The 22,782-nt window shown below is 35.1% G+C and overlaps 1 long non-coding RNA gene across 1 annotated transcript in view; it reads left to right on the top strand.

Moving 5' to 3' along the window:
• The window catches only part of LOC145671153 (uncharacterized), a 103,138-nt gene that overhangs the window by 45,896 nt on the left and 34,460 nt on the right, over window positions 1-22,782 (top strand). The window lies entirely within an intron of this gene.

Below are 22,782 nucleotides of genomic sequence, written 5' to 3' on the forward strand. Positions count from 1 at the left end.
GTATATAAAAAATATCTGTAGTAACGAGAGTAGAGATAACATCCAAGCGGTCAAAGTCAAGGAAAATTCTGGCGAGGAGGTCAAAAGCCAAAAACCAGAATCATAGGAGCATATATTTGATGTACGTACCAGTTCATATCCTATATGATTATATTTTCCTTCAATTGTCATACGTATATTCTAAAATGTTATCTATATTTTTCAATTTAGTGAAATAACTTTTTCTTTCTTTTAACACACTGAAAATCCAATAAAACGTAAAATAGAAAGGCAGATTGGCTATAATTACTTTCACACACACCCATATGAAAAGTTCTGTGTATCCTATTTATTATACATTTAGTACATTTGAAATACGCTCAGCATATTACGGTACTGTAAGACCTTGGCGTGCAGGAGGGCCCACAGGCTCCGGGGGGCCCATAAAGAGTAAGAGAAAAATGGAAAGAGGGGCCCAAGAATTAGAAAAACAACTTTTCTAAGGGGCCCAAATACGCGTATTAATGCTTGTCCCCCCAGAAAAAAATCTAAGTTACGGCGCTGGTTTGACCTCAAATTAACGAAGTTTGTTCTATGTATTTTTCCCTCATTCTTGTTCTAAATAGCAATTAGCTCCTTTCTTTTTTCTTTCCAAAGATCTGCACAAGAAAATATTTCGCATGTGTACTAAGTTTATCATATCAAGGTCTACCGACATGCCTAATTTTGTCAAGATCGACTCAGATCTGTAGAGTGTGTATCATTTGCTCATGTAGAAAAGACAAGAAAATTACGAAATTAGAGAATTTTAGACGTAATCGAGTAATCGAAAAGTTAGCAAAATAAATACTGGAAATACGAAAATAAAGAAAGTAAATAGTTTGATCCCATTTTACGATTGGAGTGTGAATAGACTAATCAAACATAAAACTAGGTTAAATCAATGTATTCACAAATAAAATCGTGAAGAGGGCAGACTATTAAATATTTTTCAAAAGCTAACAATTTTTCTTTTGCCACTTTTTCGTAAGTAAAAAGAGATAATGAAATGTAACTTACCTCAGTAATAGATAATGTTATTCTACACCCGAAAATACGAATCGGAAGAATTTTCAGTGCTGCCATCCATAGAAATTACAGTGTAACCAGAATTTGAATTACCCAAATATCTAGGTTATGGCAGCGACTTGAAAAATGAACTCAACGGCAATTGATGACTTCTGTTGTCTGTGTTCCTTGTTAACTACTTTTTAAAATAATATTTGTTTTATTTTGTAATAAAGAGTACAAAATAAATAATTTTTAATTATCAGTAGAATTAAAATACTAATATTATTTTAAAAAGTAATTAACAAGAACACAAACAGCATAAGTCATCAATTGTCGTTGAGTTCATTTTTCTAGTCGCTGCCATAATCTAGATTTTTGGGTAATTCAAATTCTGGTTACACTGTAATTTCTATGGATGGCAACATTGAAAATTCTTCCGATTCGTATTTTCGGATGTAGAATAACATTATCTATTACTGAGGTAAGTTCAGGGGTGTAGCCAAGGGGGGGCCCATCGGGGCCGGGCCCCCCAAATGGTTTCCTGCCCCCCCCCAAATGACCAGCTTTTAAAACATCATAGTAAAATTATCTCGCTTCATTCATTTAAAAGTAACAAAGTTTATTGACAATTAATAGTTTATGGTAAAATAGTATAGAAAAATGTTGTTTTTCCATACCGATCGAAAAATAGTATAGTATCTCTTCCTTATACCGATCGAAAAATAGGATACCTTTTTTTTGTGACAGCAGATAACACAATTTACTGCGATTTATATTTGACAGTTTGAAGACAAACGTTTTAACAAGGTACTACAAATACAGCCATAAAACAAAGGTACTAAACTGATTTGTAAGTACAGTATATTTTTATATGCTTTAACAATGTTTTAAAGACATAGAGGATGGAAAATTTGGTGAGAAACAATGTTTTTATTCAATTTGGATTTCATTTGCTCTCTCTTTTATTTCTACTCAATGTAGTAATATATATATATATTACTCACGAATAATAAATAAATATTCTCGTCAGGAAACCGTAAAGAAATTAAGTGAAATTTCAAAGAAAATCGATCTTGTGTAGGTAAGTTCTGTATACAAGGTCTTAAATTTAAATATAAAGGTAACCAAGAAAAGTTTTGTTGCTTTTTCACCCACCACCTTCGAACATCGATATGCCACCTAACCTGGAAGATCAAAAATAGTCCCCATCAGCATCGACGACCTTCTGAAAACGTTCTGGAAGGCCATGGAATCCATCGCGGTAGAACTTGGTGGGCCGTGAAACGAAGAAAGTATCAGGTCCAAAGAATGGAACAGGTGATAATCGGACGGTGCAATACCCGGGAAATATAGTGGTTGCAATATTGTTTCTCATCCAAGGCGGAAAATGGTGTCCTGAGTCATCCTAGCCACGTGGGACTTAGCGTTGTCCCGTAAACGAGGACCCATTTGCAATTCAGAAGTGATGGCTCCAGAGTTTTGAGTTTTTGTTGAGCACAGCTCAACTGCTGACACTACACAGTTGCATTGATACTCTGACCAGCTGGTAGCAGTTCCCGATGCACGATGCACCAAACACACAGAAGGACTTTCTTCTGGTACAGTGCTGGTTTCGGCTGATTTGAAATCGGTTTATGGGATGCTAACCAATGATGACGGCGCCGTGGAGCTTCGTATAAAACACACTTTTTGTCACATGTTAACGCCCTGTCCAGAAATGGCTCCGAAACAGTAAATAAACACAGGCGACTGCCGCGTTGCCTTCTGGCCTGGAGTCAAAACATGTGAGACCCATCGACCCAACTTGTAGTGCTTCCCAAGTTGATTGATGTGCTGCCTAATGGTTTCTCCACACACTGAATTGTAGTCCCAGTTCCTCTTTGTACATGTGTTGGTCTTCTGGCACGTGGTGTTTTCGGGTGTTTCGTCATCGTCCTTAAACTTGTTAAACCATCGCTGCACTGTCCGCGTTGTCACGACACCCTCACCAAAGACCTGGCATATCTTCTGTCCCGCTACAGCGGCGTTTGACCTCCATTTGAACTCGTTGAGCATACATGCTCTTATGACGCTCTGTGGATGTCCCATGTTCCCTCTGTCTTTACGCAAGTTCACGGTGTATTTGAATTGCCACAATCAGGTAGTTTGTTGAATATACTTACACCAACAACTGACGTTAGCCTTATCTCCATTCGCATTCAACTCACTGTGTGAGGGTCAATTGAACACAGGCCTCCTCAAAAAGCGACAGAACTTTCTTGGTTACCTTTATAGTTATGCACAAAAGTATAGCGTTTGGTCCTGGGCAGTAGTTCTTGATTAAGCATAATAAAAACTATCTTGAATATAATTTATGGATAATAATAGTAGCCTAATAATAATAATAATAATAATAATAATAATAATAATAATAATAATAATAATAATAATAATAATAATAATAATAATAACAATAATAAGCTAAAATAGTGTTTTTAGTTTTCCAGAAGGAAACCAAATTTTTTCTTTCTTTCAGGCCTCAAAAACATTACCAGCAACACATTTTTTTTGGGCTTTGTACTATGTAGCTGGCCCCCCCTCAAAAACGACAGCCCCCCCCCTACACAAATCTGCTGGCTACACCCCTGGGTAAGTTACATTTCATTATCTCTCTTCACTTACCTAAAACTGACAAAAGAAAAATTGTTAGCTTTTGAAAAATATGTAGTAGTCTGCCCCCTTAAACCTGAATTTTAATTTTATAATTTCTTCCAATTATTGTCAACAAAGATTTCACATAAAATTAATAAATCGGAATTGATTTTCATATTTGAATAATCTCTGTTAACAACAAATAATTGTTAGCAGACGTTTGTGATCTAATGAAATGGCGATCTTTTTAGTTCAGATTTATGTACTGAGTAAATATGGCAATATTATTAGTTCAGATTTATGTACTGAGTAAATATGGCAATATTATTAGTTCAGATTTATGTAATGAGTAAATATGTGTACCTATTCATTACATTTTTATTAACAGTTCAACGTTTTGCTTTGAACATTTTACAATTAGTATTCTACGATATACTTCTCATTCACTACACATGAATCTTTATGATGAAATATATCAAAGATTATTTACATTATTATTGTAACACAAACTTTAAAATAATTAATATTAATACATTCGTTAAATTGAGAGCATGGTTCGCATAAACTATTATATGTACTCAACTCAGACGTCCAGAATTTTATAAACCTTTCTCTGTGTTCCGGTAGAGACTATTTGAAGCCATGACGTCAGGTTCGTAGTCAGGGAGGGGCAAGAGGGGGCAGTGTCCCCCTTAAATTATTTTTTTTTGCTCCCTTTAAAAAATAACGCCAAAGAGAATTTTCAAACTGACTCAAAACCAGTGAAATTCTTGCAATTATATTTACCAAATTAAATTCAACTTTGCGAATTCTGCTTATTTATGTGTAAAATTGTATATTTCTTGCTAGATGCACTAAACATATTCCATTGCCTTTATCCATTTCAAGAATTTCAGACCGTACCCTATTACTACAACCATGACAAGCATCCAAAGGATACCAGGTGCACTTCCAAACAACCTAGTCCACAAGGTTAGTTGTGAACATTAATAAACTGTAATGTCTCGCTTATTTTGGAAGGTAGAAAATTGACTGCAAACGTTAAATAAAATATATACTTTTGTATTGATATAATCTAAAATTTCTGTAATATAATTTTATTCAAATGTTTAAAACAAAAATGCTTTAATTTTAATTATTAATATGAAACAAAAAACCTCCCAAAGAGCTCCCACACAAAAATGAAACAAAAATTTACGGTTTCGATAATTCAAAAATAAATACAAATTCTGTAAATAATAAATAAATACACAATTTTATGGTGTTCTTTGAAGTCTTTGTCATTGCCTCCTTAATCTTCATTTCTGCCCCCCCCCCCTCCCTAATAAATCAGGCTGGCTATGGGCCTGCATGACTTCCATAACCACACAAGTCCAGCTGAAGAGATATTTAGAAAATCAATGAAAACTGAATATTTCTTGGAAATGTGAACTTGGAAATCAGTTTTTTTTTTTTTTTCATACTAACACTTTGCTGAATAACAAATGTCATTAAGTAGTGAAATAACAAGTATGACAAGTAATTTGTCTATAATAAAATAATGAAAATATTGGACTTGGATTATTCTGGAACTCATTCGTCTGTTACATTGGTTTTTGATACTATAACTCTGATTTGGAAAAGGAATATACTGATGTTTAAGCATTTATATCTGCAAATGAAACAACAGTCATTGTATATACATAGACGCAGTCTCTATTTTCACAATAATGTAATACAACAAACAACACATTTAGTTTACTCATACTATATTTCCTTCACTTACTCAGAATCCCACACTTCTCTTCCTGATTTCTCAGTAATGTGATCTCTGATCTTTACCATACTAGTCCAGAAGTCTCTGAAAGTAAGGTTGCTCTGCAGTTAAAGTTGAGGACAGGTATTTTTCAATATTCCTGACCTTAGCAGCTTTGGATGTTTGCTTTTCAGAGAAACACAGGTCCGTGGACTTGTGTGCTAATGAAACTCAACACATTAGTAACATGCGGAAGATACGGAAACCTGTATTGTTTTGAATGTCAAACGATAGAACTCAGTCAGACGATTACAACGATTTATATAAGTCACATAGTACCAAAAAGTGGACTTGTGTTGTTATGGAACGCGTAGCTTCATTTGGAACACAAATTTCACGGGTTTCAATACGTATAAAATCTATTTACACTTAATTCTGTTATATAACAAAATCTTAACGTCAAATAACTGGTAAATGAGTTGCAATTCTGTTTAAGGGAAGAAAGCAAAGATAATTCCTGCAGTGACATTTTCTGTTCTGTTAAGTTTTTATTTTTATTTAAACTGAGGTCAGAGACCTCAATAAAAAGATTTTTTTTTTCTTTACCAGTTGTAAGAAAAGAGAGACATTTAGAAATGGACACACGATAGTAGTTTTTATTAACATGCGTTGTAATCATGTTTGAGTCAGGACTTTTTCTGAACGTAAAAGAAAGATGTCATGGATTTCTCTCTCTTTTTTTTTTTTTTTTTTTTTTTGGTTCAAATCTTCTCATAAGAGATTAAGTAGAGTATAACGTGATTAAAGAAGAACCAGTAGTATCCAACTCTTGATCATCTGTAACCGCAGGAAAGTGACTTGCATATTATTATTATTATTATTATTATTATTATTATTATTATTATTATTATTATTATTATTATTATTATTATTATTATTATTATTATTATTATTATTATAGATAAGGTGCACCCATACATGCATACATCTGAATATGTACGTAATACTAACATTTTTCAAATGTCTAGGCTAGGATTTGCTTACTAGACAAAAGTTGAGGCTCTGTTCTTAAAACGGTGAAAACGCTGCCTCGTCTTGGAAAGCGCGTCTGTTTCTACTGTAAGAGCTTTATTTATCTTGTCTTGTGGACAACGACGTCAAAGCCTTAATTTTTTACTTAAGTAAAAACTTTTTTTCCCTCTTTCCTCCTCTGTCACTAATTTTGGCTCTAAAATATGATAATTTGTGGTATTCTGCAGTAGCATCACTTTTTACATCAGTAAACTATCTATCATAATTTTTGCCGAGAGAAATAAATTAATGACAGAGGAGGAAAGATGCAAAAAAGTTTTTACTTAAATAAAAAATTAAGGCTTTAAATAAAAAATTAATGGCCGGATCCAGGATTTTCTGACGGGGGGTACACCAATAACTGTCAGTACATTTGAATTAAATTTTTAATTATTTTTTAAATACCTTTTGTCATGTGTGGTGCAAATGAGGAATTGCCCTGGAAATGCAGTGTTTGTTCTCGGTGATTTTTTTTATCTTCAACTTTGTGAACTACTGATCTAGCAAAACTTGACTTTCTTTTAAGCCCAAATGGAAAGATAACAGCAGAAATTTTCGGAAAGTGTTGTTATTTTCACTGATAGCTTCTCACTTTAGGTAGTGTATATTTACAACGAAGGGGAGGTACACTTGCACCTTTGCACCCCCTAAATCGGCCTTGTATATATATATATATATATATATATATATATATATATATATATATATATATATATATATATATATATATATATATATATATATATATATAGGCACAGATCCAAGGGGGCTATAGCCCTCCCTTGATCATATCCTGGATCCGCCACTATATATATTTGGTCTAGGAATTAATTCGTGCGGTTGGTACGCACACATTGAAGCTGTAGTACAAACACAAAATACATAAATACCTTAAGAAAAATATTGTCCATCGCTAGCCACCACTTTCGCCCATCTGTCAGGCAATGTACGGATTCCGTGGCGAAAGAAGTCCTCATCCTTGGAAGCGATCCAGTCAGAGACCCATGTTTCGATATCTTCTGAAGAAGTAAACCGCTGTCCAATCAAATCGTTGTTCATGCAATCGAACAAGTAGTAGTCCGAAGGAGCAACGTCTGGTGAATACGGCGGGTGGGATAAAACTTCCCATCCGACATTTTCTAAATAGGTTTTGACCGGTTTTGCGACATGTGGGCGAGCGTTATCATGTTGAACAATAAGTTTATCATGTCTGTTCTCCCATTCTGGTCGTGTTCTGGCCAGAGCTTGCTTCAAACGCATTAATTGCCGTCGATAACGTTCTCCATTCATAGTTTCACCCGGTTGCAGCAGCTCATAGTACACCACATCTTTCATATCCCACCATATGCACAGCATAACCTTTGCACAGTGAATATCTCGTTTTGGTTGTGATGGACCTGGTTCACCTGGTTTCACCCAGGCCTTTTTTCGTTTAGGGTTCTCGTAATGGATCCACTTCTCATCACCCGTAATAATTCGATGCAGAAACCCCTTTCTGCTCTGTCGTTGAAGCAGCAATTCGCAAATGGTTTTTCGTCTTTCAACGTCTCTTGTCTTTCAATTCATGTGGAACCCAATGTGACATCTTTTGAATCATTCCCATGGCTTTCAAGCGTTTGGAGACTGTTGTTTGATCAACGCCTAATGCTGCTGCAAGTTGTTCCTGCGTTTGACACGAATCCTGCTCGAGCAATGCTGTCAATTCTTCGTTTTGAAATTTTTTTGGCTGTCCAGCTCGCTCTTGGTCTGCCAAGCCGAAATCACCACTTCTAAACCGTGCAAACCACTTCTGACACGTTCTCTCAGCTAGAGCATGGTCACCATACACTTCCACCAAAATACGATGACTTTCAGTCGCACTTTTCTGCATGTTAAAGTAATGCAGCAGGACACCCCGCAAAAACACTTTATCAGGCACAAATTGCGCCATGTTCACTTAACTACAAACTGGTGTTGTTGACGCTTTAATCCACTGCCCTATACTACGAACGATACGCGATGACAGGGGTTTGCAACACATGTGTGGATACACGGAACTGTGGGACGCTCCGTTCGTTGCGCCATCTCTTGTCCACCCGCACGAATTAATTCCTAGACCAAATATATATATAGTAAAGTTGTTAATAAGCTATTGTAAGTATTAGCAAAATTGTTAAGAGCTGAAAATGAAGTATAATCTTTAAATTTTACCTCTCACGTTTATGCCGGCGAAGCTAAAGGAGACGATGAGGAGAAGGATGAATGGGATGGTGGAATGAAGAAGGTAGGAGGAAACGGAAGAACCTACGCACACGGTACTTGTCCACCACAAAGTTCAGTTGGCTTGAGCTGGGATCGAACCAGGAATCCCAATCACCAGAAGTGATTGTTAAGAGTTGTTTTTGAATTAATCCTCCGAGCAAAAGCTTACCCCAGTTAGTAAATCTGGATTTTTCCAAAGGAAAAGGGAAATGCCATACTCATATAGCTCCCATATGTAATCATTATAGCAGCTTTGGAGGAAATAATATTGGATTTTCAATTATTAGTAAGTTTCACTTATTTTTTAGATATAGGGACATAATAATAATAATAATAATAATAATAATAATAATAATAATAATAATAATAATAATAATAATAATAATAATAATAATAAAGTGCAGTTACACTGGAACTAGTTTTTCTATGTAATGAAATATGTGGATTCGTGATCCATTGAAGTTTCGGATGTAGTATCATTTTTTTTTTTTTTTTTATTTACGAATATCATTCATGTCATCGCTTGAATGTAATAAACCTATGGTACCGATTTTCTCATATTATAAGTGCTTTCATGGCTAGCGTAAGCGTCTTCAGCATGGAAGACCAGGGATCGATTTCTGGTGGGAGCTCATGTAGTTTGGATGCCACGTCAAGTTGAGGTCCACGTCTCATGTAGTCTCGCTGCTGAAAGGGTCGATAAACTCTAATACAACCAACAAATCTCATGTCATAATGGTACCCGTGCACTGGTTATCTTGACGAAGATATAGTTATTGCACGGATTGATGTCTGGGATATATATGGGGAATACAGCGAACGTGTGAGTACACGGAAAATCTTCACAAGTCACACGGAAAATCTTGCACAGTGTTAACTGTATGAAACCAGGCATTGCCATGGAAAATGACAAGCACCATTATCGGCAAGTGACGTATTTTTCTCCTCATTTCGGGATGAAAGTGATGTCTCAAGAATTGCAGTAGTAGGCTGCATCTTCTGCCTGCCCCAGCTGAACAAAATGGTTCAGAATTACAGAGGCCACATGGCACAATGAACATTAGTCTACCATCTTGAGCAAGATTACCTGTTTTTGGATGGGATAACTCAGGATGCTTCGACTTATTGGATTGCTGCTTCAAGCGTGATTCATACGAGTCCATAGTGACGCTCCATCCAGTACACCTTCCCTCTTGTTGCCGTACAGCAAGACTTGTGCAAATATATATATTGTTAGTACTTTTGCATCTTGAGGATTTGATGAGGTATTCACTGTGCTGCAATTATGACGGAGTGCGGTTTTCTGGCATACGCCTACTTCCGCGGCGAACTCACGTCCAATCCACCAGCCATCTACCTCCAGTAGGAAAGGAATGAGAAAATGATGTGATTGTTAGGTCAGTCCAAGTTCATTTTGAATGGAGGTTGTAATGAACGGCATCTCTGTCTTCCCGAAACATTATCGCCCATCACGGGGTACTGTTCGATACGGCAACACTACGTCACCACATGGTTTCACACAGTCGTTGAAAATAGCCTTGTGCATTTCGACCACGTATATCACTTCAATTTTGATACACGCACGTTGTTCCAGTTTCGTAAACATCTCGTTTGGGCTTTTGAAGTCTCTGTACAACATTTGAAATCTCTGTCCTACTTCATGACACTGCGATGTTTGACTGAATTAGATCCAAACGTTCACACTGCCATAGTGGCTGTCTAACCTTTCACTATCATCTAGAGCAGTGTTTCCCAACTTTTTTCAGCTTGCGGCACACTACGGGTGTTACTTGGATTCTCGCGGCACACTTATAGATATTATTATTTGTAAATATAAAACACAGTGGTATTTTTCTGTGATTATTGATCTCCTTCTAACAGAGAAGAAAGCTCTATCACTGGTTTTCCCCCGTGGTAAATCATTATACTTATTTTTCATTCCAATTTAAAAATAGAAAACAATTGCAATGAAATATTGGACTCAGGTTTTTAAAAATACGCTTTCTTTTTAAAAACTGTATCCAACCTTTTACTAAGAAGGAAGATCACTAAATAACGAACGAACAAACAAATCTCTTTTACTTTTAAAACACAAATGTAGATAGTTTGTCGAAAGGATTGAATGATATTTAAAATTTTCAAGTTGCGAAATAGTCTTCAATAATAAAGAAGCATTAATGGTCATAACAATGATAACCATATTTTTCCAACATTAGAAATGTACAGAACAGTAACCCGGTATAAAACTTAAAATTGTAGATTCATAGTGGAGGTTCATAGTAATGTGAAATATACACACACACACACACACACACACACACACACACACACATATATATATATATATATATATATATATATATATATATATATATATATATATATATATATATATATATATATATATATATATATATATATATATATTTATATTTCCCTACCTTTTGCATTTTGATTGTTATAAAATTAATAATTTTGTTTCGATTCCTCGCGGCACACCGGTTGGGAAACGCTGATCTAGAGTGTACCTGTAGAAAACTGACTCACATTTCTCACGTGACAACAGTATTTCCAGAGCTTTTTATCCAGCCTGTGCGTTATTGGCTTGAAGAATATATGCACCCACTAATTGCAGCCTTAACTTTTCTTTTAAAACCAAGGCTTGTTCATGTAAGGCTTCTGCATAACTATAATTTGCTAAGAAATTGTTGATGATCCCCCCCCCCCCCCAAAAAAAATATAAAAAATTACATATCTTGAAATAATGATGTTTCAGCTTTTACGTTTTATGACAATGTTACATATTTTTTAAGAGTTAGGATATCTGCCCTGCGCATTATCTGATAGGGGAAAATATGTAACATTGCTACGTAATGTAACGTTACAAGAAATGCTACAATATTAGAAGTGGAAATAATGACCAGTTTAGTTTAGATTAGTGAAAATCGTGGGCGGCGATTGGGGGGGCAGTTTCCCCCCCCCCCAACTTTTTTAAAGTGACCATTTAACTCTTTCAAATTATATCATCTATTTTTCGGTAATAGGCTAGAATCTTCTTTATTCGATTTTAAAAAAGTACCAAAAAAGCTTTTTACTTCTGCTTTTTTCTTCTCAAGCCTGGAGGCATTGTAGAACACGTTACATATGCTTTCACGCCTTTCTGCGTCAAGACGTAGAGTGTGATGACGTCATAACTAAAAAAAATATTTTTTGTTATGACTTTTTTATTACTTTTTGCAGGGCTTACTTTTGCACCAGAAGATTGAAATTTTACACACACATTCAGTGCACCTATTAATATTTTCCAGATTCTTTTCAGATTTCTGCGATAAAACAGGGGAGTCCAGAGGGGCAAAAAGGTAAAAAAAAAAAGATATCTTTTTAACAAAGATCCCTTTTTTTCGCGATTTTCCCTCCTCAGATACATGATGGAGACATGTGAATGGTACCGTTTGAAAGGCTGTTCTGTTCTAAAAAGAATGATGCACGAACCATGATCCTAGTATAAATAGGAATATCTCATGGAAATTTTACCTGAGATCCTTTTTTATACGGGAATCTGGAGTATTGTGGAGATATTATTTTTGGCGGGCTTACTTTTGCATCTAGAAGATTGAAATTTTGTACACACATTTAGTACACCGCTTCGTATTTTTCAGATTGATTTCAGATCTCTGCGTTAAAACAGAGGGGTTCAGAGGAGCAAAAAATGGTACAAAGAAGGAATATTTTTTAAACAAATAACCCACTTTTTAATGATTTTCCCACCTCAGATACAGTACATGATGGAGGCATGTGAGTGGTACCATTTGAAAGTGTGTTTTATTTTGAAGGGAATGATGTACGAAAAATGATCATAGGATAAATAGGGATGCCTCAGGAAAATTTTATATTACATCCAGGTTATCTGGGGCATTGTGGGAATTCTCTTAGCTCATTGGTAAACATTTTCCCGCACTTAGGTTTCAAGATAGAAGCTTGAATTTTTTTATATACATTTAGTACACTCCTTCGTATTTTTCAGTAGATTTTGAGATCTGTTCGTTAGCAAAGGCGGTCAAGAGGGGATCAAAGCTTGAAAAAATCAGAAAAAATCCAGATTTCCGTCAAAATTTCCCACCTTAGGGACATGATAGGAAAACGTAAATGGAACCGTTTAAAAGATTGTTCTATTCTGAAGAGAATGAGGTACTAACCATGATCCTAGGATAAATAGGGATGATGCTGTAGCTGATTGACTGAAATTCAATTATTTACCTTTAAAAAGTCATAATTTTAAATGGTTAATGTATATAGTTTCATTTGGAAATGTAAAGTTTTTGCGTATATTACTGGTTCATAGAAAAAAATGGTACCATATAATATTTTTCGTTGCGTAAGTGTGTATTGGTTATTTGTCTTCCCGTGGAGTTAACACAACTACAGGAATTGCGTTTTAATTGCAATTCAAAGGAATTAATATTACAATTGCGTCGTACATATGCTTGTATTATTTACTATCTTTCATTTTCTAAGAGTAATAACATACATTTAATGGCAAGTGTGGAATTAAAAATGTAAGTTGTTCATTAATCTCCAGTTTCAATATAACTTCTACAAAACAAGTCTCATTATTCATTAGTTTGATTAATAATATCCTTTCTATTTATTTGTTTTACAAATATGTTATTAAATAATCTGATCACACAATTTTCCAGACAGAATTTTAAGATGTTCATGAGCAAGGAATCAAGGGTTAGTACCTATGTGCGTTGCTCTTGTCGATTTACTTAATTAAATATGAAACACGATGTACGGTATTTTAACTGAAAAAGATAGTATCCTATTAGTTATACAAGCTTTCGTCAAACAAAGTGTTAGAAACAACCAGGAACACTAGTATTGATATACACATATTCAGATCATATCTCCCCCCCCACACACACTTTTAACGTCCAATCGCCGCCACTGGTGAAAATAATAAGTGCCATCTACTAAAACACTAAGTTTCCATATAAACAGATGAGCTTGGGTAATTTTCGATCCTTCACTTTAGACATATATATCTAAAATCAGGTGTTAATTGTTTGAAACATAACTGTATATTTGACTTCCAGATTTAAAATTTCATTTCGTGCTCACTACTAACTGAATATGCTATACACTTATAAACTCTGGCCTTTTCGACAATGACTTGTCAGAAGAAAAGCTGGATACACTGGTTTGCTGTGGTCACGGTTTTGCCATAGGTCGTTCTCAATTTGTCTCAGATTTTTTTGTCTTTTTGATGAAGCACACCTGCTCCTTCTTTGTATTATGTTGTAAGATTAAAAAAATAGAAGAAGAGGAAAAGGGAACATATTAGCTCTCGTGATCAAAGATTGAAGAACATTTCCCACCCCACTAGAGAAACATCTCACCTTCAATTTATTTGTGGTGCCAAAAACCCCTTCTGTATCCGTTCTTACATGCACCGTGAAGACACCAGCACAATGGAGAGAGAGAGAGAGAGAGAGGTGCTCCTGGCAGGAAACAGTAAATGCAGGTGGATAATAAATAGCACCAAAAATATGAAGGAGGAATAGATAATATGTGGTTACTCTGGAGGTATACACGGTAGATCGAAGTGTATCGACTTTCTTAAAACCTTACAGTGTGGTGAATCTTAAAATACATCTTTTCTTGATTTTTTTTTTTTTTATTATTATTATTCACACTTATATACTGTATATCTAAACCTGCGGATATCCTGAACCTGTTTTCATGTGAAATATTTAGTGTTAAATCTGGTCATTTGAGAAATTCTTGTTCTGTTTCGGTTGCTCAAATTTTTAAATTGTGGTTTTCGCTAACGGAGAGTCTCTTTTGATTCTTGCATTGAAAAAAAAAATCCAAGGAAATTATATGAAAAGGATAATGGAGAAACGAGGACATACGGTAGATTAATTTATTAACAGATTCTGTATTTTATTGCACGCTTTGGTACTCATAGAATATATCTATAGTAATATTTGTATGTATTTTCATCTCTGCATTGAAAATATACTGCAGGATGGTTCATAGTAAAAGGTACAGCGTCACAAAAGCTTCTTAAATAAAATTGTCACGGTAAAGTTATTAGTGAAGTATTTATTTATGAACGTGCATAATGTTATGGATTTGTTAATAAAATATTGGTTTATGAAATATTAACAAAATCGTTGGAATGTTTTTTTTTTTTTTAACAGTTTTCTTGTTTGATCTTTTCACCCAGGAAACTACCTTTATCTTCGTAGTAGGCAGAAAACTCGGAAAAGAAAACTCAGGAGTCATATGGATACTTTTCGTTTAAAATTTAGTACGGATAGTTGACTAATGTGGCTTCTAGGCGAGTTTTACGTTAAAATGGACATGATCCAAGAATTAATTTTATAGAGTTTGCTTTATCAAAAACTTCGTTATATATATTCACTCCATCTGCCCGTGTGTCCGTTCGGGAGACAGAATCTCAAGAATCTTCATGGATTCGCATCAGTCAGGGTCAAAATTAGTTCATTGATGAAGATGAAATTCAAACCGGAAGTAAGTTTTAACATTCATCAATATAGAGCAAAAGAGGGCATGGTGACTCAGTGGTAGAGCGCTTGCCTCTTTTGAGTGGTTCGATCTCCAATCAAGTAAGTTTGTGGTGGACAACATCGTGTCTGCGGGTTTTCTTGAGATACTCCTGATACCAAACTCCTGATACCAAACTCCTGTTAACAAAACTTTTTTTCAGATTTAGATGCATGAAATACACCTGGATCAACCATACATATACTAAAGCAGGTAACATCTAATATTAAGGAATTTTCTCATGGCTATTTGATTAGCATACGCAGGAGACTCGAGTACAATTCCTAACGGTTCGGATTGAATGTTAAACTGTAGGTCAATGAAACACATTGTCTTGCAGCTGAAGAAGGAAGTAAAACTTGAAACCAATCAATCAACCTGCATTAAGACTTATGAACAGGATACAAGCTACAACATGTCTTATCGTATATATCACATATCCAATGATCCTATAATAATATTACGTTAGCACCACTATTTTTAGCAGGAGTCCAGATTAAAATATTTGATCATATTGATTCGTGTTAGTTTCTTTCCATTATTTTTTTCCTTTCAAGCTGTTTATCGTTTCGTGACCTACCCAATTATATATTTAATTTTGAATTGTTTAGCTGTTGGGTTTTGTGTCCTTATGCACTTAGGTTACGAAGGCCTGGACTTACTATAACGAGGACTATATTAACGAGGACTCCGAACCAACACAAGGACAATTGGCCCTCAGAAAGGGAAGATAAGGATCTACTGAGATGAACTCAAAACTAGGTGTATGAATATTTGCATATCATCATATCCTCAATTGAAGGATTAAGGGTATGATCCGAGGTCACTTCTTTATCCAAATTTAATGTTTGTTCATTGATCTTGGCTAGGGGTGCAGCAAAATGCCAATTGGGGTGAAAATTGAGTTTTAGATCAATGTTGTAGCTTTGGAGCCGTGGAAAATTCTGTCATATTAAGGACACCTTGAGCCTAAAATGTTTCGGAAACACTAGCTTAAAACATTCTTATGTGTTCCTAATTTTCCATTCTAGCAATTATTACATATTATGCATTTAGGTCTTTATATCTAGTTAACATAGAAATCAAAAGTAGGAAACATAGTAGGCTATCGTATATTAATAAATGTCTAGAATAAGAAATCATTCATTCTTAAATGTATTATATTCAGTTACGTCAAATCAAATACAAGCTTCTAACTGTTTTGACTTGTTGGAAGTTGTTCAAGAGTTTTAGCACACTAAATAGCTATAAGAAAATTCTCAGTCATATTGGAAGATACTATACCATGATTTGTTAAGAAATAATTTAAATTTTTCTTAAATTGAAATGAAAGCTTCCATTAATGTCACTTTGCAATGTTCAGCAGACTACAGAAAATGATGTTCTCCATCACACGCTGCCATGCATCTAATGGAACCAAGAAACACTTGCACTAGAGGTGATATTGCTCTTTGGTTAGGCTACTGTGTCCCCGCCTGTTGACCTCTAGGTTAACTAGTTTTATGGGGGCGTAAAATCATTATTGTGAAATAATTGCTGGAATGGAAAGTTAAAAAAAAAAAAAATTAGGTTCATGACGCCCTTACTGTGGTTGGAGTTTTCATAGTTCCCAAACACAGAACAGTCAATAGCTGTTGCTTTCATCGACTGTTATTTGTTGTAACCCTTCTCACTGGTCTAGAGGCTAACACACGTAGCTTTCCGGTCCCGGGTTCAATTCTTTGTGGAAGAAGAGAAAAAAACACCAGTTATTCAAATTTCACTTGAAGCAGTAAGTTTCCCTATATAGCATCATTGGTGATAAAGGATTTAAATAGAAGTTAATCCTTTCATCAATGCTATTTCCGTCGCACACTAAGTCAGTTTCGGTGTCTCACAACACAATACATAATTCCAGAACCAGTCCTAACAATTTATCGTACACAGCAACGATCGGACGGTAGACCTCACGATGGGACTACACCACGAATGGCAGATCTTATGTAGATTGGGACGATATCTTAAAAAAGTAACAAAGGCATACTTCTCCAAGTTCTGCGATATTTACAAATAAAATAAAATAAAATAAAGGTTATGGTTAACATATAATGTTAAACTGTTAATAAGATTATAAAAATCATTCGTATCGTATATTCATTGTTCGGAATTTTATTACAGCTGATTGGAGTACACCAGTACCGTAGTTAAAGGTGAAAATGTACAGCTTATGAATTCTGTCTTCAATCACCAAAATCACACTTCATTCTTACCACGTCGCGTTCACGAGAACGTTTATTTTCGGCATACCTTTTTGTTGTCCGTACTATATCACTTGAAAATTTCATTAAGAAAAAGTAACTGGTAGGTCTTGTAAGCTATGATTCTGAGTAAGCTAGCCATTTTATGTTTTCCTAGAGAGAGAAAAAAATGTGAATCAATATAGGTCGGTTTCATTGTATAATACACAAAAGAGCACATGTGAACAGTTCCAAACAGGCAAAGCAAATAAACATTAAGGTAAATGGAGAAATACGAGTCTTTTTCATTTGGTGCCCGGCCAACAAATAAGAAACCATTTGCTGTTCTTTATACTCTGCGGTGCTAACAAACAATACTTGGAATCCGGAGAAAAAGGGGAAACAATCTTATTCCTGACTAAAAATCGTAAACCGTTAAGAATGACTGCATTATTTTGAGTTGACTCCATCGATTCTTTCCGGGACATTTGCACTATTCAGACTTCATCTTGTGGAAAGAAACAGCAAAAAGCTCGAGATTCCAAGAAAAGGAAGCAACATTAATCATTTAGACTGCTTGAATGTCTACAATGCATACTAATTGAGAGAACTCAAAATGTATCAGCAAGGGTCAGATAAGGCGAATCAGAAAAACGTGGACTGACTTGGTGAAAAACGTCCATTCCACAACCCCCATATATATATATATATATATATATATATATATATATATATATATATATATATATATTGTTATGATGATGTTTTGGTTCTGGGATTGGCGTAGCAATTGTGTACACTTTCCTTTGTGAAATCATAATTGAGATCACTTCTTCACTCTCCATCCAGTACGACGAAGTTGGTTCGGAGTCCAACTCCCCTTTAGCCTCGGTTTTGAAAACGTCTTTAGCCTACTGGTTCGAAGATGATGAGAAAGTGCACTAACAGTGGTAGAGCTTGGTACTAGAAATCGAAACCCAGGTAACACTTGAAGACTGTGAGTTGAATCTAACTAGGTGGGATAGCTTGACTGAGTCAAAGAGACCATTTCACTTTACTTTTTATTAAAAAAAAATAAAATAAAATAAGAATACAGATCAATTTAACAAAATCGGTTACTTGGAGTTACAACTTGGAAGTTTTTCTACATTATTCAAGTGGGAGCACAACCCCATAATACTCAATGGGTGCTAGAAGGTTTTTATGCTAAACCGCGAGTTATTGAAAATAGTAAAGTGTGAACTTTGTACATCGCAACTTGCATTGGCCCGAAAGGAAGAAATGTTAAGTCTCGAAGAGGGAATGTGGTCTCAGATTGATGGGACTTGAAAATAAAACTCATATTGATCACTAAACAATCTCAAAGTGCTCTTCCCGTGTGGAGGGGGAACTTAGAAAAAATTAGCACATACCTGATTTTTCTGAAGAGCGTCCCTAACCAGAGCGAAGTTCACTGTTAGCCGTCCGTCCGTAGAATCAACCGGTGCGGCAGACAAGCCTCGTTTATAAAGGCGCTTCGTCCCACGCATTTCTGCCTTTTCTGACGTAGCTCGAAGGCGACGTCACGAGCCTCATCGAGCATGGGAGAGACTTCTTCACGCGCATGCTCAATAGTGGTTAAGACTTCTAGTATTTCTATGATTTTTCTCTATCACGCCGGGATTGAAATTCCTATTTTACATTTCTTTTTACAGTTTTTGTTTTATACCTGGTTCTAACTACATAATAGATTTCATATATTTATTGCTCTCGTGATATTCCCTAACTATTGCCTCTAGGACCCAGCTCTGTGATCTGAGTAAAATCAAAGCTAGGGTCATACCACTATCCCATGCGTGTGGTTTGGTGTCAATGAGGCATCAGGTTGATAATTCAATCTGGACCTCACCTGACTCCGTTCTCCCTATTTCTCTTTCCCTTACTGCACACACAATTTGAAACGCGCGGGCGTCTCGCCCTATAATTTGGAGTCCGGCTTAGGACTACGAGGCACAACTGTGTAACAGTTATCCGCCGACCTCGGTAAAAAAAAAAAAGATAAAAAAAAATGTCGAAAGTTATCTTTCTGGCATGTTTATTCGGTTACAGAAACGGTTGTCCAAGGCAAGTTGCTGGGAGTTAAAGGGTTAATATAGAACTGGCCTTACACAAGGCGTTAGGAACTAACAACAAACTTTCTTGAGGGATTGGAGATTATGCACGACTAACTGCAAGAGAGCGTGATTGTAAGATTTCATGTGTCATAACTGACTATAGTACGTATTAATGTTACTCAATTCCATTAACAAACTCTTAGATTAAAACTCTGTAGGATGAAACCTTACAACCATGGATTCCTTCTAGCTTATATCTACCAACAGGTTTTGCATGAACTCACAATAGTATATATATTTTTATTTTATAAATTTTTTTCTTTTAAAAAAAAAACCAATTCCTAACCATATTATTAAGCATGACTTCGAACTGATTATGAGTACAGCTTCTAATAGTATAAAGAAAAGTAAGATTTTGTGAATCCAATGATTTGCTAATTACCATTGTATTTACGGTACTGAGTACAAGTATAGTTATACGTGTTAAATGTGCTTGTCGCAGGCTACTAAGTTTATTCAACTAGAAATGAAAGAATTTTTGACATTATATACACTCAAACACAAAAAAAAAATAGCGTGAAGCGCTTTAAAGTTTGACTGTGATGAACGATAAAATTACAAGAGTAGTTCTCATTGTTTATAGTATAAGCCAAATGGGAAAAACATGCAATGATATAGACTAGAACACTCAATTGTGTTGCCTGAATTTTTTTTTTTTTTTTTTTTATTGCGGGGTTGTGCCTTACAGTTTGTGAACAACATTTCTTATGTTGTTTCAATATACCAGTTATACTTCATAAATCATAGGCTACACTCTACTTTCCAGACTCAAGTGAATATTTTATAACCTGTAATGTATTGAAAGTATTTGAGTACTCCATTACATATCTGGTAATATATTTATTTGTAACATAGAAGCGATTGCATACTAAATGATTAAACCGCATATGTAAAATAACTTGAGTAATTAACAACTAGCGATTAAAACAGTGGCTTAATGCTTAATAAATGTTTTAAGTGCGTCTATACGCATAATATATTTAAACTCATCTTAATGATATCGGAGAATGAATCGCACATTATTAGTTATTGCTCTTTACATTGATAATGCAATAAATGTAATATATTACAAACTTACTGTATAGGTTTGTTCTATACAGGGTAATCATAGTATGTACATGTGTTTTTCTAAACTTCTATTCAACTTGATTGCTATTTCGACCTCGATTTGGTTTCTCTCATCCTGTGTGGTATGCAATACACTATACACATTGATTACTTTTACGTATACTGACAATATACAGGCATTACAAATGATTGGTGCGATTTAGCGCACCTAGAGATTTATATGCCATTACTTTAGCTTTCTTTTTCCATGAGTGGTTCTGTTAGCAGAGGGGGAGTCTGAATGGTTAAAATACTGACCCTATGGTTAGTGTGTTAGCTTATGCCCTAATGGCCTATGGTAATAACAGATACAAAGTCTAATAATCAGGGATGCAGTTACATTTGCTATACCAGAGTACATGTTTTTACAGGGGACTACATAACATTTCTTTATAATAATGGGGGGATGTTAGGGGGGGTTTATAAGTTAGTATTGTTAGTATTCCTATTCTTATTATTATTAATAATATTAACATCTTTTATGTCTCCTTTTCTTTTTTAATATACACACCGAAATCGAGAGGGATTTCTTTGCGGTTACAAAGGAAAGTTTACGAAGTAAAATTACATCATGTTTCATCATGTTAGTGAATCTTGTTGATTTATAGGATAGATTTTAAACGCAAAAGTTAACCACAACATAAGCCATGGTTGATATGTTCTTAAAGCACACCGGAAGTATGTTCCGTTCTTTCTTTTACGTCAACTAGTCTTGACTGATAACAACCATAGATTTCCGTTGTGATGAACTTTTCTGTTTTTTTTTTTTTTTAAATCTTAAATACATAGTGTAAGGTGATTTAGTTATGCGGAGAATAATTCTATATGGTGACGTCATGGTGACCTTGTTGTTGATCCACAGTGAATTACAATGTGCAATGGGTAATTTAATAAATTACTTCCTTGTCTTTTTCGCTTCGGTGTTTGCCAAAAGATAGCTATACAGAGGGTTCCAAAACTTACGGTCTTTAACATGGTGGAATGAAAATGTGTAAACTCGATTACCATACTCACTTATAGGCTTCGAACATGTTTAAAAAAAAAACAAACAAACTTGTGCTTTTACTTGACCAAACAATAGAAATTTAATTTTTACATTTAGACAATAACTGTCCCTGGTTTTTGTTATTGGTCCGTTAGATCGTGGATATTACAATGAAATTGAGTTGTTTCATATATTGAAAAATATTTAAAGTCATTTATGCATATATTGAAAAATGTTTACAATCTTCTTATGATTTTTCACAACGCTGATTTGAAAGGAGTTTTTATTCCTTTTATTTTGAGTCTTATCACTTGTCCAAATTTTCTGTTTGTACTGATACGAGAAGAGTTTTTCACCTGTAAGCAATGAACTGAGGTAAGTCAATGGAAGTCTGTCCATAGATAAACGAGATTTTCTTGTCACTGCAGGATTTTATAAAATTTTGTAGCACAAAGAAAGTTCTGGATCCGGATGGAAATTCAGATTTTAGATCACAGTTGCCCATTTCTAAACAGTGATGGATCGATCAATAACAGTAATCGATTACCATATCATCCCTCTGGATCAGCCCTGGAGGGGGCTGACAGGCTGCAATCTGGATCCTTGGGTACCTCCAGATACCAGGGGGGGGGCCTTACTCTAGACATCACACTGGGTAGGCAATGGATATGGCTCTGCAATCAGAGAGACTATTAGACTACATAATCATTACTGCGTTACATAATATCCTTGTCTTATGCGAAGTACTTGTTTACATAGGAAGTCCACCGAATTCCTTTTTTAATTGTTTATTATATATATTTATTCAACGGGGCTGACCACACATCAGATCTAAGAAAGATATAGGAATCAATGGAACCTGCAGGGGTTACCCAAAAATGAGGCTATTCGAAGATGAGATTCGAATACAGAATGTTTTTCCTCCAGATGTCCTGAATGTGCTGACCACACATCGTCAGCATCTAGGTATAGAAACCTGTTTAAATATTGTATGTGATTGTAGTAATATTACAAGAATCAATTTTGTATCATTGAACAAAT

This window comes from Thermobia domestica, chromosome 15 (assembly GCF_964235325.1).
Source record: "Thermobia domestica chromosome 15, izTheDome1.hap1.1, whole genome shotgun sequence".
Classification (NCBI taxonomy): Eukaryota; Metazoa; Arthropoda; class Insecta; order Zygentoma; family Lepismatidae; genus Thermobia; species Thermobia domestica.